Source organism: Vulpes lagopus, chromosome X (genome assembly GCF_018345385.1).
Source record: "Vulpes lagopus strain Blue_001 chromosome X, ASM1834538v1, whole genome shotgun sequence".
In the NCBI taxonomy this organism is placed as follows: domain Eukaryota; kingdom Metazoa; phylum Chordata; class Mammalia; order Carnivora; family Canidae; genus Vulpes; species Vulpes lagopus.
Genome location: NC_054848.1, coordinates 70,105,481 through 70,120,959, shown reverse-complemented (window position 1 = coordinate 70,120,959; position 15,479 = coordinate 70,105,481). Strand labels below are relative to the sequence as shown.

At 34.0% G+C, this 15,479-nt stretch overlaps 1 protein-coding gene across 6 annotated transcripts in view; it reads right to left on the bottom strand.

The window, feature by feature from the left end:
- Positions 1-15,479, bottom strand: part of DIAPH2 (diaphanous related formin 2) — a 1,156,455-nt gene that overhangs the window by 966,233 nt on the left and 174,743 nt on the right. The gene's annotated exons all lie outside the window — the stretch shown is intronic.

Sequence of the window (15,479 nt, the reverse complement as noted above, 5' to 3'; positions counted from 1 at the left end):
CTTTTTCCCCTGACAAGGTTAGCCAGATTAAGAAAGTATTGCTTCATAAAAAATACCACTGTGTGATGCCACTGTAAATATTATAATAGCAACAGCAAACTTCATAAATACCTTTTAAAGGATACAAAGAGACTATATTGCTTAACAGTAAAAATAAATGCAAATGAACACTTACTATATAATTATCTCATGCTAAATAGCCAAGCAAAAATTTTGCCATGCTTAAAAAAAGAAAAAAAAATCAATGCAATATGAAATAATGGCTGTTTTCTTTGTTTTAATTGAGATACAATTGACATATAATGTTTTATCATTTTCAAGTATACGACATAATAATTTGGTACTTGTGTACAATGGGAAATGATAATCGCAATTAAGTCTAGTTATCAGGGCAGCCCAGGTAGCTCAGCGGTTTAGCACTGCCTTCAGCCTAGGGCCTGATCCTGGAGATCCAGGATTGAGTCCCATGTCTGGCTCCCTGCGTGGAGTCGGCTTCTCCCTCTGCTTCTGTCTCTTCCTCTCTCTCTCTCTCTCTCTCTCTCTCTCTCTCTCTCCTCTGTATATCTCATGAATAAATAAATAAAATCTTTAAAAAAATTAAAAAAGTCTAGTTATCATCTGTCACTACACAAAGTTACAGATTTTTTGGGCAATGAGAAATTTTAATACTTTCCTAGCAACATTCAAATATTCACAACAATATTACTGACTATAATCACCATATTGTATATGATGGCACCATGGCTTATTTATAACTAGAAATTTATACCTGTTGACCCCTTTACCCATTTTAACCACCACTCAAATTTATTCCCACTGGCAACTACCATTCTGTTCTCTATGAGTTTTGTTTTGTTCAATTGTTTTGTTTTTGAGAGTCCATATATAAGTGAGATCATACAGTATTTTTCTTTCTCTGACTTATTTCACTTAGTGTAACACCCTCAAGGTCCATCCAAGTTGTCACAAATGACAAAATCTCTTTTTTGATGGCTGAGTAATATTCAAAAATATATGTATATGTATATAAATTCAAATACATATGTATACCACATCCTCTTTATCCATTCATCCATCAATAGACACTTGGGTTATTTCCATACCTTGGCTATTATAAATAATGTTGCTAATAACATAAATGTGCATGTAGCTTTTCAAATTAGTGTTTTTATTTTTTTCTAATAAATACCAACAAGTGCAATTACTGAACCATATGGCGTTTCTATTTTCAAATTTTTAGGAACATTCATGTTTTCCATAGTGGCTGCACCAATTCAAGTTCCCACCAATGCATAATGAACAGTTCCCCTTTCTCTACATCTCTGCCAACACTCATTATTTCTTGTCTTTTTTATAATAAGCCATTCTAACTGGTGCGAGGTGATATCTCACTGTAGTTTTGATTTGCATTTCCCTGATGATTAGTGATGTTGAGCATCTTATCACATGCTTATTTGCTATCTGTATCTCTTCTTTGTAAAATATCTATTCAGATCCTATGCCCACTTTTTTTTTATGATAGTCACACACACACAGAGAGAGAGAGAGAGAGAGAGAGAGAGAGAGAGAGGCAGAGACACAGGCAGAGGGAGAAGCAGCCTCCATGCACCGGGAGCCCGACGTGGGATTCGATCCTGGGTCTCCAGGATCGCGCCCTGGGCCAAAGGCAGGCGCCAAACCACTGTGCCACCCAGGGATCCCTATGCCCACTTTTTTAAATAGGATTGTGCCTCAGAAGTTGGTTATGATGCTATGCTTGGAGATTTTGTGAATATGGTGGAAAAAGGAATCATTGATCCAACTAAGGTGGTAAGAACTGCTTTATTGGATGCTGCTGGAGTGGCCTCTCTGTTAACCATGGCAGAAGTTGTAGTCACCAAAATTCCTAAAGAAGAGAAGGACCCAGGAATGGGTGGAATGGGAGGTGGTATGGGAGGTGGCATGTTCTGATTCCTAGAATAGTGCTTTACCATTCTTAATGAACTGTGAGAGGAAGCTCAAGGCTGTGTTCCTCAACCATAACTTCAGAGAAGTCAGTTGAAGGAAATGACTGAAGAAAACACTGGCTGATGTTTAAGAAAATCGCTATAACCATCAGTTGCTGGTTTCAGTTGACAACATATAATGGTTTACTGCTGTCATTGTCCATGCCTACAGATAATTTATTTTGTATTTTTGAATGAAAAGACATTTGTACATTCCTGATAACTAAGTGCAAGAGCCATGTACCAATGTACTGCTTTCAATTTAAATCACTGAGGCATTTTTACTACTCTTCTGTTAAAATCAGGATTTTAGTGTTTGCCATCACCAGATGAAAAGTTAAGCAGCCTTTCTATGGAGAGTAAGAATAATTGTGTACAAAGTAGAAAAATAGCCAATTATGTGACAACCTTTGTGCAATAAAAATTTGTTTAAACTTAAAAAAAAGGACTGTTTTTTGTTATTAGGTTGTATGAGATCTTTATATATTTTGGATATTAATCCTTTATCAGATATATGATTTGGAAATAATTCTCCCATTCTATAGGTTTCCTTTTCAATTTGTTGATGGTTGCCTTTGCTATACAGCAGCTTTTTACTTTGATGTTAGTCCCACTTGTTTATTTCACTTTTATTGTCTTTGCTTTGGAAATCAGATGGAAAAAATCATCATCAGGACCAATGTCAAGCTTACAACGTCTGGTTTCTTCTGAAAGTTTCATGGCTTCAGGCATATACGTTTTTTCTTTAATCCATTTTGAACTAATTTTTGTGTATGGTATAAGACAATAGTCTGATTCCTTTGCATATGGCTGTCCAGATTTCCCAGCACCATATATTAAAGAGACTAACTTTTCTCTATTATATATTCTTGCCTCCTTTGTGAAAAATTAGTTGACCATAGATGCCTGAGTTTATTTCTGAGAATTCTATTCTGTTCCATTGATCTATGTGTCTATTTTTATGCCAGTACCATACTACCTTGATTACTATAGTTTTGTAGTATTTAAGAAATCAGGTAGTGTGATGCTTCCAGTTTTGTTCTTTCTCCAGATTGCTTTGGCTATTTGGGGTCCTTTGTGGTTCCATACAAATTTTAGGATAGTTTGTTCTATTTCTGTGAAAAATACCACTGGGATTTTGATAGGGATTACGCTGAATCTATAAATTTCTCTGGGTAAGATGGACATTTAAACAATATTAATTCTTTCAATCCATGACCATGGAAAATATTACCATTTATCTATGTCTTCAATTTCTTTCATCAATGTCTTATACTTTTCAGTGAACAGGTCTTTCACCTCCTGGTTAAATTTATTTCTAGGTATATTTTAGTCTTTTTGATGCAATTGTAAACAAGATTGTATTCCCAATTTCTCTTTTTGACAGTTAGTTGTTAGTGTATAGAAATGCAACATTTTCTGTATATTGATTTTATACTCAGCAAAGTTACTGAATTCATTTATTACTTCTAAGTTTTTTGGTAGTTTTTAGGTTTTTCTATATATAAAATCATGTCATCTGCAAATAGTGACAGTTTAATTTCTACCTTTCCAATTTGGATGTTTTTTTTTTCTTGCAAAATTGCTCTGGCCAGGATTTCCAATGCTATACTGAATAAAAGTGGAGAGAATGGGCATCCTTGTCTTGTTCCTGATCTTAGAAACAAAGTTCTCCTTTTCTACCATTAAGTATGTAAATTAGCTGTGGGATTCTCATACAGAAACTTTATTATGTTAAGGTACACTCCCTCTCTACCCACTTTGGTAAGAGTTTGTATTATAAATGGATGTTAAATGATATGATATCATTTTTATCCTTCATTTTGCTAATATGGTATATCACACATATTAATTTGAGGATGATGAAGCACCCTAGCATCCCTGGAAAAAATACCACTTGATCATGGTATATTATCTTTTTAAAGCATTCTTGAATTTGGTTTGCTGTATTTGGTCGATGATTATTGCATCTGTGTTCATCAGGGATATTGGACTGCAATTTTCTTTCTTTGTGGTGTCCTGTTGTCTGGTTTTGCTACCTGGATATTGCTGGCCTCATTAAAATAAGTTTCCTTTCTCTTCAACTTTTTTGGAAGAAATTGAAAAGGTCAGCTATTAAATCTTCCAGTGTTTGGAATAATTCACCTATGAAGCCATCTGGTCCTAGACTTTTGTTTGTTGGCAGGTTTTTGATTACTGATTTAATTTCCTTACTAGTAATTGACCTATTCAATTTTTTTTTTATTTCTTCATGAGTCAGTTTTTGGAAGACTGTTCATTGCAATAAAGTTATCCATTTCTTCTAGGTTATCTAGTTTGTTCATGGTAGTCTCTTATGATCCCTTGTATTTCTGCACTCAGCTTTAACAACTTTCTTTTCTGATTTTATTTATTAGAGCCCTTTTTTTCAACTTGTGAATCTAAATGTTGGCCAATTTTGTTATCTTTTCAAAGAAACAGCTGTTAGTTTCATTGATCTAATTGATCTATTTTCCTATTAGTCATTATTTCATTTATTTCTATTCTGATTTTTGCTATTTCCGTCTTTCTACTAACATTGGGTGTCATTTGTTCTTCTTTTCTAGTTGTTTTGTGTGGAAAGGAAAATTAGATTTACATTTGCTTGTTTCTTGAGGTAATCCAGTACCTCTAGGAACTTTACTCTTAGAAACACTGTTGCTGCATCCCATAGAAAGTTGTATTTTTATTTTCATTTGTCACAAAGTATTTTTTTCTCCTTTGATTTCTTTTGTTGACGCACTGGTTGTTCAGGAGTATACTTTTTAATCTCCACATTTTTGTGATTTTTCCAGTTTTCTTCTTGTAATTGATCTCTGATTTTGTACCACTGTGGTGTGTCAAAGAAGACAGCTGATATGATTTCAATCTTATTAAATTTACTGAGACATTTTTTGAGGCCTAACTTATGATCTATTCTAGAGAGTTTTCCATGTGCATTTAAAATGAATGTATATTCTGTCTTTGTATGGAACATTCTATTTATATCTATTAAGTCCTTCTGTCTAATATGTCCATTAAGGTCAATATTTCCTTATTGATTTTCTGTCTAGATGATCTATTGACATAAATAGAGTATTAACATCCTTACTATTATTGTATCGCTGATAATTTCTCACTTTAGGTCTGATAATATCTCCTTTATATATTTAGGTCTCCTATGTTGGGTATGTAAATATTTACAAATGTCATACCCTTTTGACGAATTGATTCCTTTATCATTATGTAGTGCCCTTCTTTGTATTTTATTACAGTCTCTGTTTTAAAGTTCATTTTGCAAAATGTATAGCTATTTGTTTTCACTTAGTTTACACGTGAAAGAAAGAAACATCTTTTTTCATCCCTTCACTTCCAGCCTATGTGAATCTTTACATCTGAAGTGAGTCTCTTAAAAGCAGGAAATAGATAGATTTTACATCCATTATCCATTCAACCATTCTGTCTTTTGACGGGAGAATTTAGACCATTTATATTTAAAGTAATTACTGATAGGTATGCACTTATTGCTATTTTGCTCATTATTTCTGGTTCTCTTCCCTTGTGGTTTGATTACATTCTTTAGTGTTATACTTAGAATCCTTTTTTATGTATGTCTGTGTCTCTATATTTTTGCTTTTATTTTATCTTATTTTATTTTTTATTGGTGTTCAATTTGCCAACATATAGAATAACATCCAGTGCTCATCCCATCAAGTGCCCCCCTCAGTGCCCGTCACCCAGTCACCCCCACCCCCCGCCCACCTCCCTTTCTACCACCCCTAGTTCGTTTCCCAGAGTTAGGAGTCTCTCATGTTCTGTCTCCCTTTCTGATATTTCCCACTCATTTTTTCTCCTTTCCCCTTTATTCCCTTTCACTATTTTTTATATTCCCCAAATGAATGAGACCATATAATAATGTTTGCTTTGTGGTTAGAATGAGCCTCACATATAATAGTTCATAAATATAACTGCATTTTGAGTTGACAGCAACATAAGTTTTAATGCATTTTAAAAATCTATATTTTTACTCCCTCCTACCCACAATATAAATTTTACTATATTCTAAAATTGATTTTTACTCCCTCCTTTCCCATTTTATGTTTTTCATGTCACATTTTACATCCTTTTTATTTTGTGTGTCTTAATTGACTATGGTAGTTCTAGTTATTTTTTACTACTTTTGTCTTTCAATCTCCATACTAACTTTTTAAGTGATTAATATGCTACCTTTATTATATATTTACCTTAGCCAATAAGATTTGTACTTTCGTTATGTTTTCTTATTGCTAATCCATGCCCTTAACATCCTTACTATCCTTTCAACTTACAGAAGTCTCTTTAACATTTCTTATAAAGCTGGTTTGGTGGTCATGAACATGTTTGGCTTTTGCATATCTGGAAAACTATTTATCAGTCTTTCAAATCTAAATGGTAACAACTTGTCAGAATATTCTTGGTTGGAAATTCTTCCCTTTCAGCACTTTGAATATGTCATTCAACTCCCTTCTGGCCTAGAGTTTATCCTGAAAAATCTGCTACTACTCTCATGGGGTTTATCTTATACATAACAACTTGTTTTTCTCTTGCTGCTTTTAAGATTCTCTTGTTAACTTTTGACATTTTAATTATAATGTGCCTTGGTAGGGATCTTTGTAGTTTCTTATACGGAACTCTTAGCTACCTGGATCTAAATGTCTGTTTTCCTCCCTCTGGTTAGGGATATTTCCAGCCATTATTTCTTCAAAAAAGTTTTCTGCCCCTTTCTCACTCTTCTCCTTCTGGGACCCCTATAATGCAATCACTATTCCACTTGATGTTGTTCTATGGGTCCCTTAATCTATCTTTGCTTTTTAAAATTATCTGTTGTTTTTATGCTACTCAATTTGGATAAGTTCCACTGCCCTGTCTTCTAGATCACTGGTTCTTTTTTCTGCTTCATCTAGTCTGCTGTTGAAAGCCCCTAGGGTATTTTTCAGTTTAGGTATTATCTTCTCCTGCCTTGTGGTTTCTTTTTGGTTGTTTCTTATATTTTCTGTCTGTTAGTTAAAGTTCTCACAGTGTTCATCTAATCTTCTCCAAGTTCAATGAGAATCTTTATGCCCTCTACTTCATTGTTTTAGTAAGTTTTGTTGTGATTTGCTTTAATAATAATGTTCCCTCCATTGATTGCAACAAAGTGGAGAAGATACAGTGGCTAATAAAAGAGTTTCAAGATGTGTGTACATAACAATATTCCTTTAAAATAATCTTTTATCCCAAGAAGTTACAAATTTAGTTTAACAATGGAAAAAGTATTGGTTAATTTGCCTATGAAACTGCTTTACAGTCAGAAAAATGTGAATTTCATACCTCAGTCTACACATCTAGATTATCATCTTGACAAGAATTTTGGTGTGATGTAGTGGGTAGAAATGGTTAGCTCCTGTCTAGGAACAATTTTTTCTTAAACTGGCTATTAAGGTATATGACCTTTTCTTTGAACTCTCCATCAGGTAAATTACTCATCTACATTTCATTAAGATTTTTTCTGCAGTCTAACCTTGTTCTCTTGTTTGCAACATATTCCTCTGTTTCCTCATTTTGCTTAACTCTCTGTTTCTACGTATTGGGCAAAACAACTAATTCTTCCAGTCTTGAGGGAATGATCCCATGTAGGAGATTAACCCAATTTTGAAACCTTATCATAGCTCTAGTTTGTTTCTTATACCTTTGTGATTATCTCAGTAGCCTGATTTATTCTTAATAGGTCCCAGTGTTGAGGATGTGCCAGTACCTGTCAGTGTTCCAGAAGTGAACTCAGTCAGAACCTAGATTCATGCTACCTGGAAGCCAGACCATCAGGTAGCAGCTTTTATAAAGTTAATAAATCTATATAGTCCTTTGATACCACAATCATAAAACCTGCCAACTTCCAGATCAGACAATCTGGAGGTGTCCCCTGGGTGACAGTTGCAAAAATCAGGGCTTCAGAGGGATGGATAAGCTCTTTTATGGGATATACCAGTGGGCTATAGTGAGGCTAATGGAGAGTGCAAAGATGGCTTCCCCTAGACTATGTTCCTTAAGAGCAGCTCCAGAGCCTGTGAATGTATGGCAAATCTGAAGTCTAACCCTTGGATGAAGCTCCAACACAAGTAAATAGGACTTTTTCACAGAATGACTCACAGTGTATTTCAGTCTGCTGTGTTTTGAAGGAGATTTTCAGCCAGTTTTCAGAAGGAACTATTCTATTTGTTCCTTCAGTTGTAGTTGCAGATGCAGTGTGTGGGAAGAGGTGAATTAAGGATCTTCTTATCCTGCCATCTTATACTGTCCTCTCAATCACTACAGGTGCTTTAAATGTCTTATCAAGCATCATATTTTAAACATATTATTTTACCTGACTATATACACAAAGAAATGTTATCAACAGAAATTTCTATCACGGTTGCAATTAAAATACACAAAAAAATAAAACTGCAATGCAGAATCCTACATGAAAAGTTTGTCCTCTTCTTTCCAATATCAGGATATATTATAAAGCATAACTACCCCATACTCATAAATATTAATGCAATCAACTTACAAAATATATGTCTAAACATAAGTCAAAATTCATACTTAGATGTTTCCAAATGTCCAAGGCATAATGACTTACTAATATTTTATAATCTGTTATTTTAGCATTTCTTAAACAATAAATTTAATCTGGCATAATAAAATTACATAATTTGTGAAAATGCAGTGGAAGGGAAGGGACTGATAAGAAACTGTTCTAAAAATGAATGGAGATTTTAATAATAAACTTTTCAAAACATAGACAGATACTCCAATCTAAAACAAGTATAACACACAAGCTGGCTTGCAGTATTAAAACATAAGGAAACAGGAAGTTAGCTATTCACTGTATATAATGAACGTGAAATAAGAAAAGACTGAACTTGGAACTTTAAAATAGCTCATGCTATTTTGAAAAGATCTCTTATAATATACCATCATTACATACTTTCAGGTCTTATTTTCATCTGATTACCAAATGAGTTCTTCAACTTTATATATACTAGTTAAAAATAATTGTATTGATTATTTTTATTCTGATTGAATTGATATTTTTAACAAAATCGTCACCCCCATAAAACTAATTTTTTATAGTAGCAACTTTCCTAAGATTTCTAAACCCATAAGAAAAAACAGTCAAGTTGGAGTGTTAAGAAAATCCTGTTTTATCAGGAAGCAGCTACTTCAAACTCCAATAATCAATGTTTTGTCTCCCCCTTCTGGACTGTACAATTATTAAAAAAAAAAAAAAACACACACAAAACTTTACTCTTTTTTCATAGGATATTTTCAAATAATTGTCCTCACACAAGTACAACATTATATGAAGGAATCACTAAGACACTATTCAATCAGTAAGCAAATAAGATTTCAATTTAATAATACAATCTTAATTATGTAAAATCCTTATCTAGTAAGCAATACTATAAGCCAACAAAATGATTAGCTCTTTTCTATCTGGATACATTGAGTCACCTAGAAGTATATATAGCCTTAATTGCCTAAGACAGGTACTGAGGCTTCAGTTTATAAACCGGTAAATATTGTCAGAATGATAAATATATGTTCAGCAGCAATGTGCAGAGAGTATACTTAAAACAGTAAAAGTAGGAGTGTAAAACAGTGAACTAAATTATAAAATTCTACTCTTAACACTACAAGTGCTAAAGAAACGTTCTTGTATGGTGATAACTGTATTCTTGTTTTTGTGATTTTATTATGAACTCATTTTTTACTCCAAACTTAGTCTTCCTCCTGATTTTTCTATGCATCCTCAAATCACCATCATTTCAGCCACCCATGTTTGAAATTTCAGTCATTATTATTGTAAATATCTCCTCTGCTCTTTTCAATCATTTGCTGAGACTAATATATTTCCACAATCACTCATCTATACTCTCCATTTAATCTACTACAACAAATCTCAGCTTCATCTCCTTGCCCTAGATTCTAATCTCTCCTGTTTCTACTGCTCAATTAATCTTCCCCAAATACAGCTCAGATTTTGCCATTCTATTGCTCATAACCTTCTAGGATTCTTCTCTATTAAAGTACAACTCCTCACCATATCCTTCCTAAAGTGACCTTATCCTATCTTTTCAAATGTGCAACTCAATACTACATTTAACCTATGTTTCCAGTCACCTTAAATAGTTCTTGTGGTTGGTTATTAAATATGCCCATACCTGCCCTTGTTCAACTTCACTCTAACCACACTAGCCTCCTTACTATTCTTCAAATACTCAAGGCACACTCCAGCCTCAAAACCATGGCACTTGAGGTTCTCTCTGCCTGTAAAGTTCTTCCCTATATATTTACATGGTTCTCCCCAATTTCATTCATGTCTCTTCAAATGTCACCACATAGAGAATTCATCTATCTAAAATAGTACATCCTTGATCACTCTCAGCTTTCTCATTTTATGTTTTTTTTTCTTTCATAGCACTTACCAGTAGTACTTGCCATTAAATTTGATATGTGTCATTGTCTGTCTCCCCAGCTACAATGTAAGCTCCATGAGGAATTTATCTATATTGTTCATGATTCAACTGCCTAGAATAGTGCCTGGCCCATAATAGGAGTCCAGTAACTTTTTGTTAAAAAAAAAAAGTGAAACTGTGGTTAGAGAGGTTAATAAGACCAAAAGGAATGAATGAATGAGTGGTGAAAAAGGGGTTAAAATTCAGGTCTTTATGATGTCTAAACAAATACTATTCCAAAAACACCCTACTACTGCCCTAGGCATTCAACTATGTTGCTAAATCCCCTTACATTTAACATTATAAGGTCTGGTCACTATAATTCTATCTTCCAATTATCATATATAATCATATCATTCTTATCTTTTTTTTCCACAGAAGAATGGTGATTTTTTCCACCTGTGGATAAATTATTCCTGGTTTGCAATGAAATCAAATCAATCAGTTTACCTGTTTTCTAAATCGGTTTTCTGTCATGTGTTCATAAATAACAAAAACAATTTATTTTGGTTCAAAAAATTGCACAACACTTATTTAAAACCAGAAGACACGGAAAAATTCATTCAGTTATTTCCTGCCCCAATTCCCTTTTGCTATTTGCTATATACACCTACAGGAAAATATTTTTATTATTCCACTTCACAGATCTATCTATAACATGCCTTCAACTATTTTATAAAATCTTTAGAATAACCTTCTCAATATTATATTGAGACCACATATGAATTTTTTTTATTTTTTTCTCAAAGCCCAACAATAATCTATACTACATAACATATAGCTTCCAATAAACAGGAAAAGCATTCTCCTTTTTCCATCTAGCTGAATCTTAACATTCTTGATCCAGAATAAATCCTAATGTGTGCAAGCACACATCTTGAATACTTGTTAAAAAGAATAGGCTGCTCATAGTCATCTCATTTTACCATGTAATCTTTTTTTTTTTGTTCTTCATACCAAGTATTTTATAGAATTCAATACATTTAGCAAAAAAATGTAATTTAGACCTACTAACTTGAAAGCCTCTGTGTATGTTAAATGCGGTAAATATAAACTTCAAAATCATCTTGAATTTAGTACTGTTATCCTCTTGTTTGAATGTGGAGACTAGAGTTCAGAGAGGTTAAGTAATTATCTAAGGACACATAAGAGAGGGGATCTGAACTCAAGTCTATTTGTCTCTAAACCCATGACCTTTACTGAAATCTACATCCCTTCATAAGCTCTATACTGTAGACAAAAAGAGACCCACAGGGTGATAATATTATTCATGATATATACATTATTATAAACTAAAATCAACTAGGAGTTTTATATTTTTTTATTTTTTTAAAGATTTTATTTTTTTGTTTATTCATGAAAGACACAGAGAGAGGCAGAGAAGCAGAGGCAGACAGAGGGAGAAGCAGGCTCCATGCAGGGAGCCTGATGTGGGACTCAATCCCAGGACTCCAGGGTTATGCCCTGGACCGAAGGCAGGTGCCAAACCACTGAACCACCCAGGGATCCCAACTAGGAGCTTTATAATAGAAGCTCTTAAGGAACATGTAATAGAAAGTATAAGATAAAGTAAAAATTGATTCATTAAGAGAGTTAAAACTAAAGTGCTACAATACTTCATATACGTTACAAGGTGGAAATTGAGGGGAGTGACTTAGGGATGACAATTGGGAGATTGCTTCAGGGAGAGGTGTGGAGGATGTGCAGAATGTTGACAGAAGAAGAATAACATTCTATACAAAAAAGTGATCACAGAATAAGTAAAGTCAGAAGCAAGACTGCAGGAGGTTCGGGCAGCCCAGGTGGCTCAGCAGTTTAGCACCACCTTCGGCCCAGGGGATGATCCTGGAGACCTGGGATCGAGTCCGTTGTCAGGCTCCCTGCATGGAGCCTGCTTTTCCCCTCTGACTGTGTCTCTGTCTCTCTTTTTCTCTGTGTCTCTCATGAATAAATAAATAAAATCTTAAAAAAAAAAAAAAAAAGACTGCATGAGGCTCAGGGAGTAGTTATGTTCAGGTAAAAGCCTGCAGTTTCTGGTCTGATGTTTAAAGTAAATTTATAAAGGAGAATAATGAAAATGAAAAGTAAGAACTGACAGCAGTTAAAGATTGAGAGGGCTTCAAATCTGCTTCTAATCAACATTAGAGATGCGAAAGGAAGATAGGGTCATGCAGACCTAGTTTATTATATATTCCATCTAATTTCAATCTGATTTTTATATAACTTATTTTTTGACCAACATATATAATCTCTAGGCAACCATAATACATAAAAGTAGTTATTTTGACAATGTATTCTCTCTGGAACACTTCTGTGAATGTTTTCATCTGCCAATTTTATCAACAAACACACACTTCCCATCTTTTGAACACTAATGAGACCAAGAAAAATAAGCCCTTTTCTACCTGCCTTTTCACCAGACTGATTTTAACGATTGTTTTCTCGCTCTTGACTCTGGTCTCAAAAAAAAAAAAAAAAGAAAGAAAGAAAAGAAAAGAAAACAATGAAGAAAAATCTTCCCTCTTAAGGCACTCCTCTCACTGAAGCTCTAGAATTAAGGCACCCCTCCCACCTAAACTCTAGAACCAATCCTTTATCATCCTCTAGAAGCTGATTCCTATATTTTCCTCCCTTTATTGCAGGATATACAAAGCAAATTCCAATGTCAGAAGCAGGTCACAAATAAGACTTGGGTGTGAAATAGTTTATATTGAAGATCAATCATAACATCCATCTAATTATACTGTCTTTCAAAACAAAACACTCGGACAAGATGAAACTTCTCCATGAACCATATATAGCCTTTTGGCCTGCCACTTTTCAACCATTTACTATATATCTATAAAGCCCTATCTTTCTTTATTCTGTTTACACCTCTTTCACATTAGACCTAGTATTTTGAGTAAATGAGCTATGTTCACAAGGGAAGAAAGACATGTAAATTATTCATTATAATAAAATATGTTCAATATTGTAATACAGCTATATAATGGTGCTATGGAAAGGAAGGAGCTATTTAGGACAAATTCTCCAAAGACTGACATGAAGCTTAATCTTGATAGATATTTAGGAGTTTTCTAGGCACTCTAAAGAAGAAAAGGGCATTCTAGCTCAAAGAAATAGAATATGCTTGATTTATAGGTATTAAAGAGTAGGATGTTAAGGAATTGCAAGCACTCCTGTACAAATAGAGGACAGGCACATGTATGAATGAAGATGAAGATGAAATTAGAAAAAGGAGCAGGGTTAAGATCACAAAGGGCTATAGGATCCCATTTCAAAGTTTTAAAGTGGGGAATCAGCAAAATCTATGGTAACAGTGTAGAACAGGCCATGAGCAAGGTTAGAGAGTGAATACCTAGAGACTACCTAGGAGGCTCTGGCAATCACAGGTGTGTTTAATGACTAATTAAGGGAGAGAGTTGAGAGGTAAGAGAAATAATCAACAGAACTTTAATTCCACTGAATATGGAGAAATCAGTAATATTTTAGAAGCTCTGGCATAAGCCATGCAGAGAACAAGCTAGCTTCAGTTCACATTAAAGTAAGCTCAAGATTCTTTTAAAGCCCAAAACTCTATTTAACCCCACCCTCCTACACCTAGCCTCCAATTTAATACAGACCCTCATTGATTCACACACAAGTCTCCTAGTAGCCCTGGAAACAAATCTCTATCCTAATCTAGTATTTCTCAAAGCATGCTCTTCAGTTTACCTTAAGAGGATCTCCTGAGGTGCTTGACAAATATGTAGAGTTCTTGGCCCTATCCTAGACCCCAAGAGGGACAAAATTTGCATTTTTATACACTTTTTAATTTTAGAACAATTAGTCTAATGCAGCCTACCTGCTACTATCATACTTATTTTTCTCAAACCCTGCTTCCTTCATGTCACTTCCTTGTTCAAACTAATTTCTAATCTTCAAACTGGACTTCAAGAATCTCTTTCAACTTAATTTTTCAAGCTTCCCAATATATATTCTCAACAAAGTCAACTTCATCTCTTGTTTGCCTCTTATCCACCTCCTATGCACACAGTTTGGTTCCTTATCTAGGCCTCTGCATCAAATATTTCCACAACCTGAGAGCTGCTTTTGGTCTCACCTCCCATATCAAATCCAAGCCATAATAATTAAGGATTCTCAAAAATCTAGCTTAAATTCAGAAACTTACATGAACTTTTCTCTAATTATTCTATGCCTACTTTTCTCTCCTGCTTATGAATTCCTACTACACTTACAATCAGCATGCACAATTTAAAGATTGACTCTTTCCATATATATTGTTATATATGGAAATATATATATTGTTATATATATAAACTATAAGGTCTTAATCTTATTTTCCAGTCATCAATGAATCTAACACAATCCTTGGCACATATAAAGGACTAAAGAAATATTTGCTAATGTTTGAAATTATCTCAAAATATTGATGGCGTTTTTCTCCTGGATGTCACATAAATTTAAAAAGAAAAAATGACTAAATCAATTTTTAAAAGAAAAAAATATTAAATACATTCACTATTCTGAATAATATGGTACTTGATAATGGTAAAGATGTCTTCTGCCCTGGTATCTAAAGAAAGACTGCTTAGTCGTGAAGACAAGGTATTTACAAATACCTCTCAATTTTAATACAGGACATTTTTGGTGTATTACATAATAGTATATCATGTCATTATGGCAATGAAATACAGTGTCTTGAGTATAAAATCTCTAAAAGACATGGGGGCACCTGCGTGGCACAGCTGGTAAAGCATTCAACTCTTGGTTTCAGCTAAATTTGGGATATCAGAGTTGTAGGATCAAGCCCAGCACTTGACTCAGCACTGAGCACAGAGTCTGCTCAGGTTTCTCTCTCTCCCTCTTCCTCTCCCTCTGCCCCTCCTTCCACTCATGCTCTCTCTCTTTAAAATAAATAATCTTTTTTAAAATCTCTAAAATTCAGCAACAAAAAGACCCTTAAAAAATAATGTACACC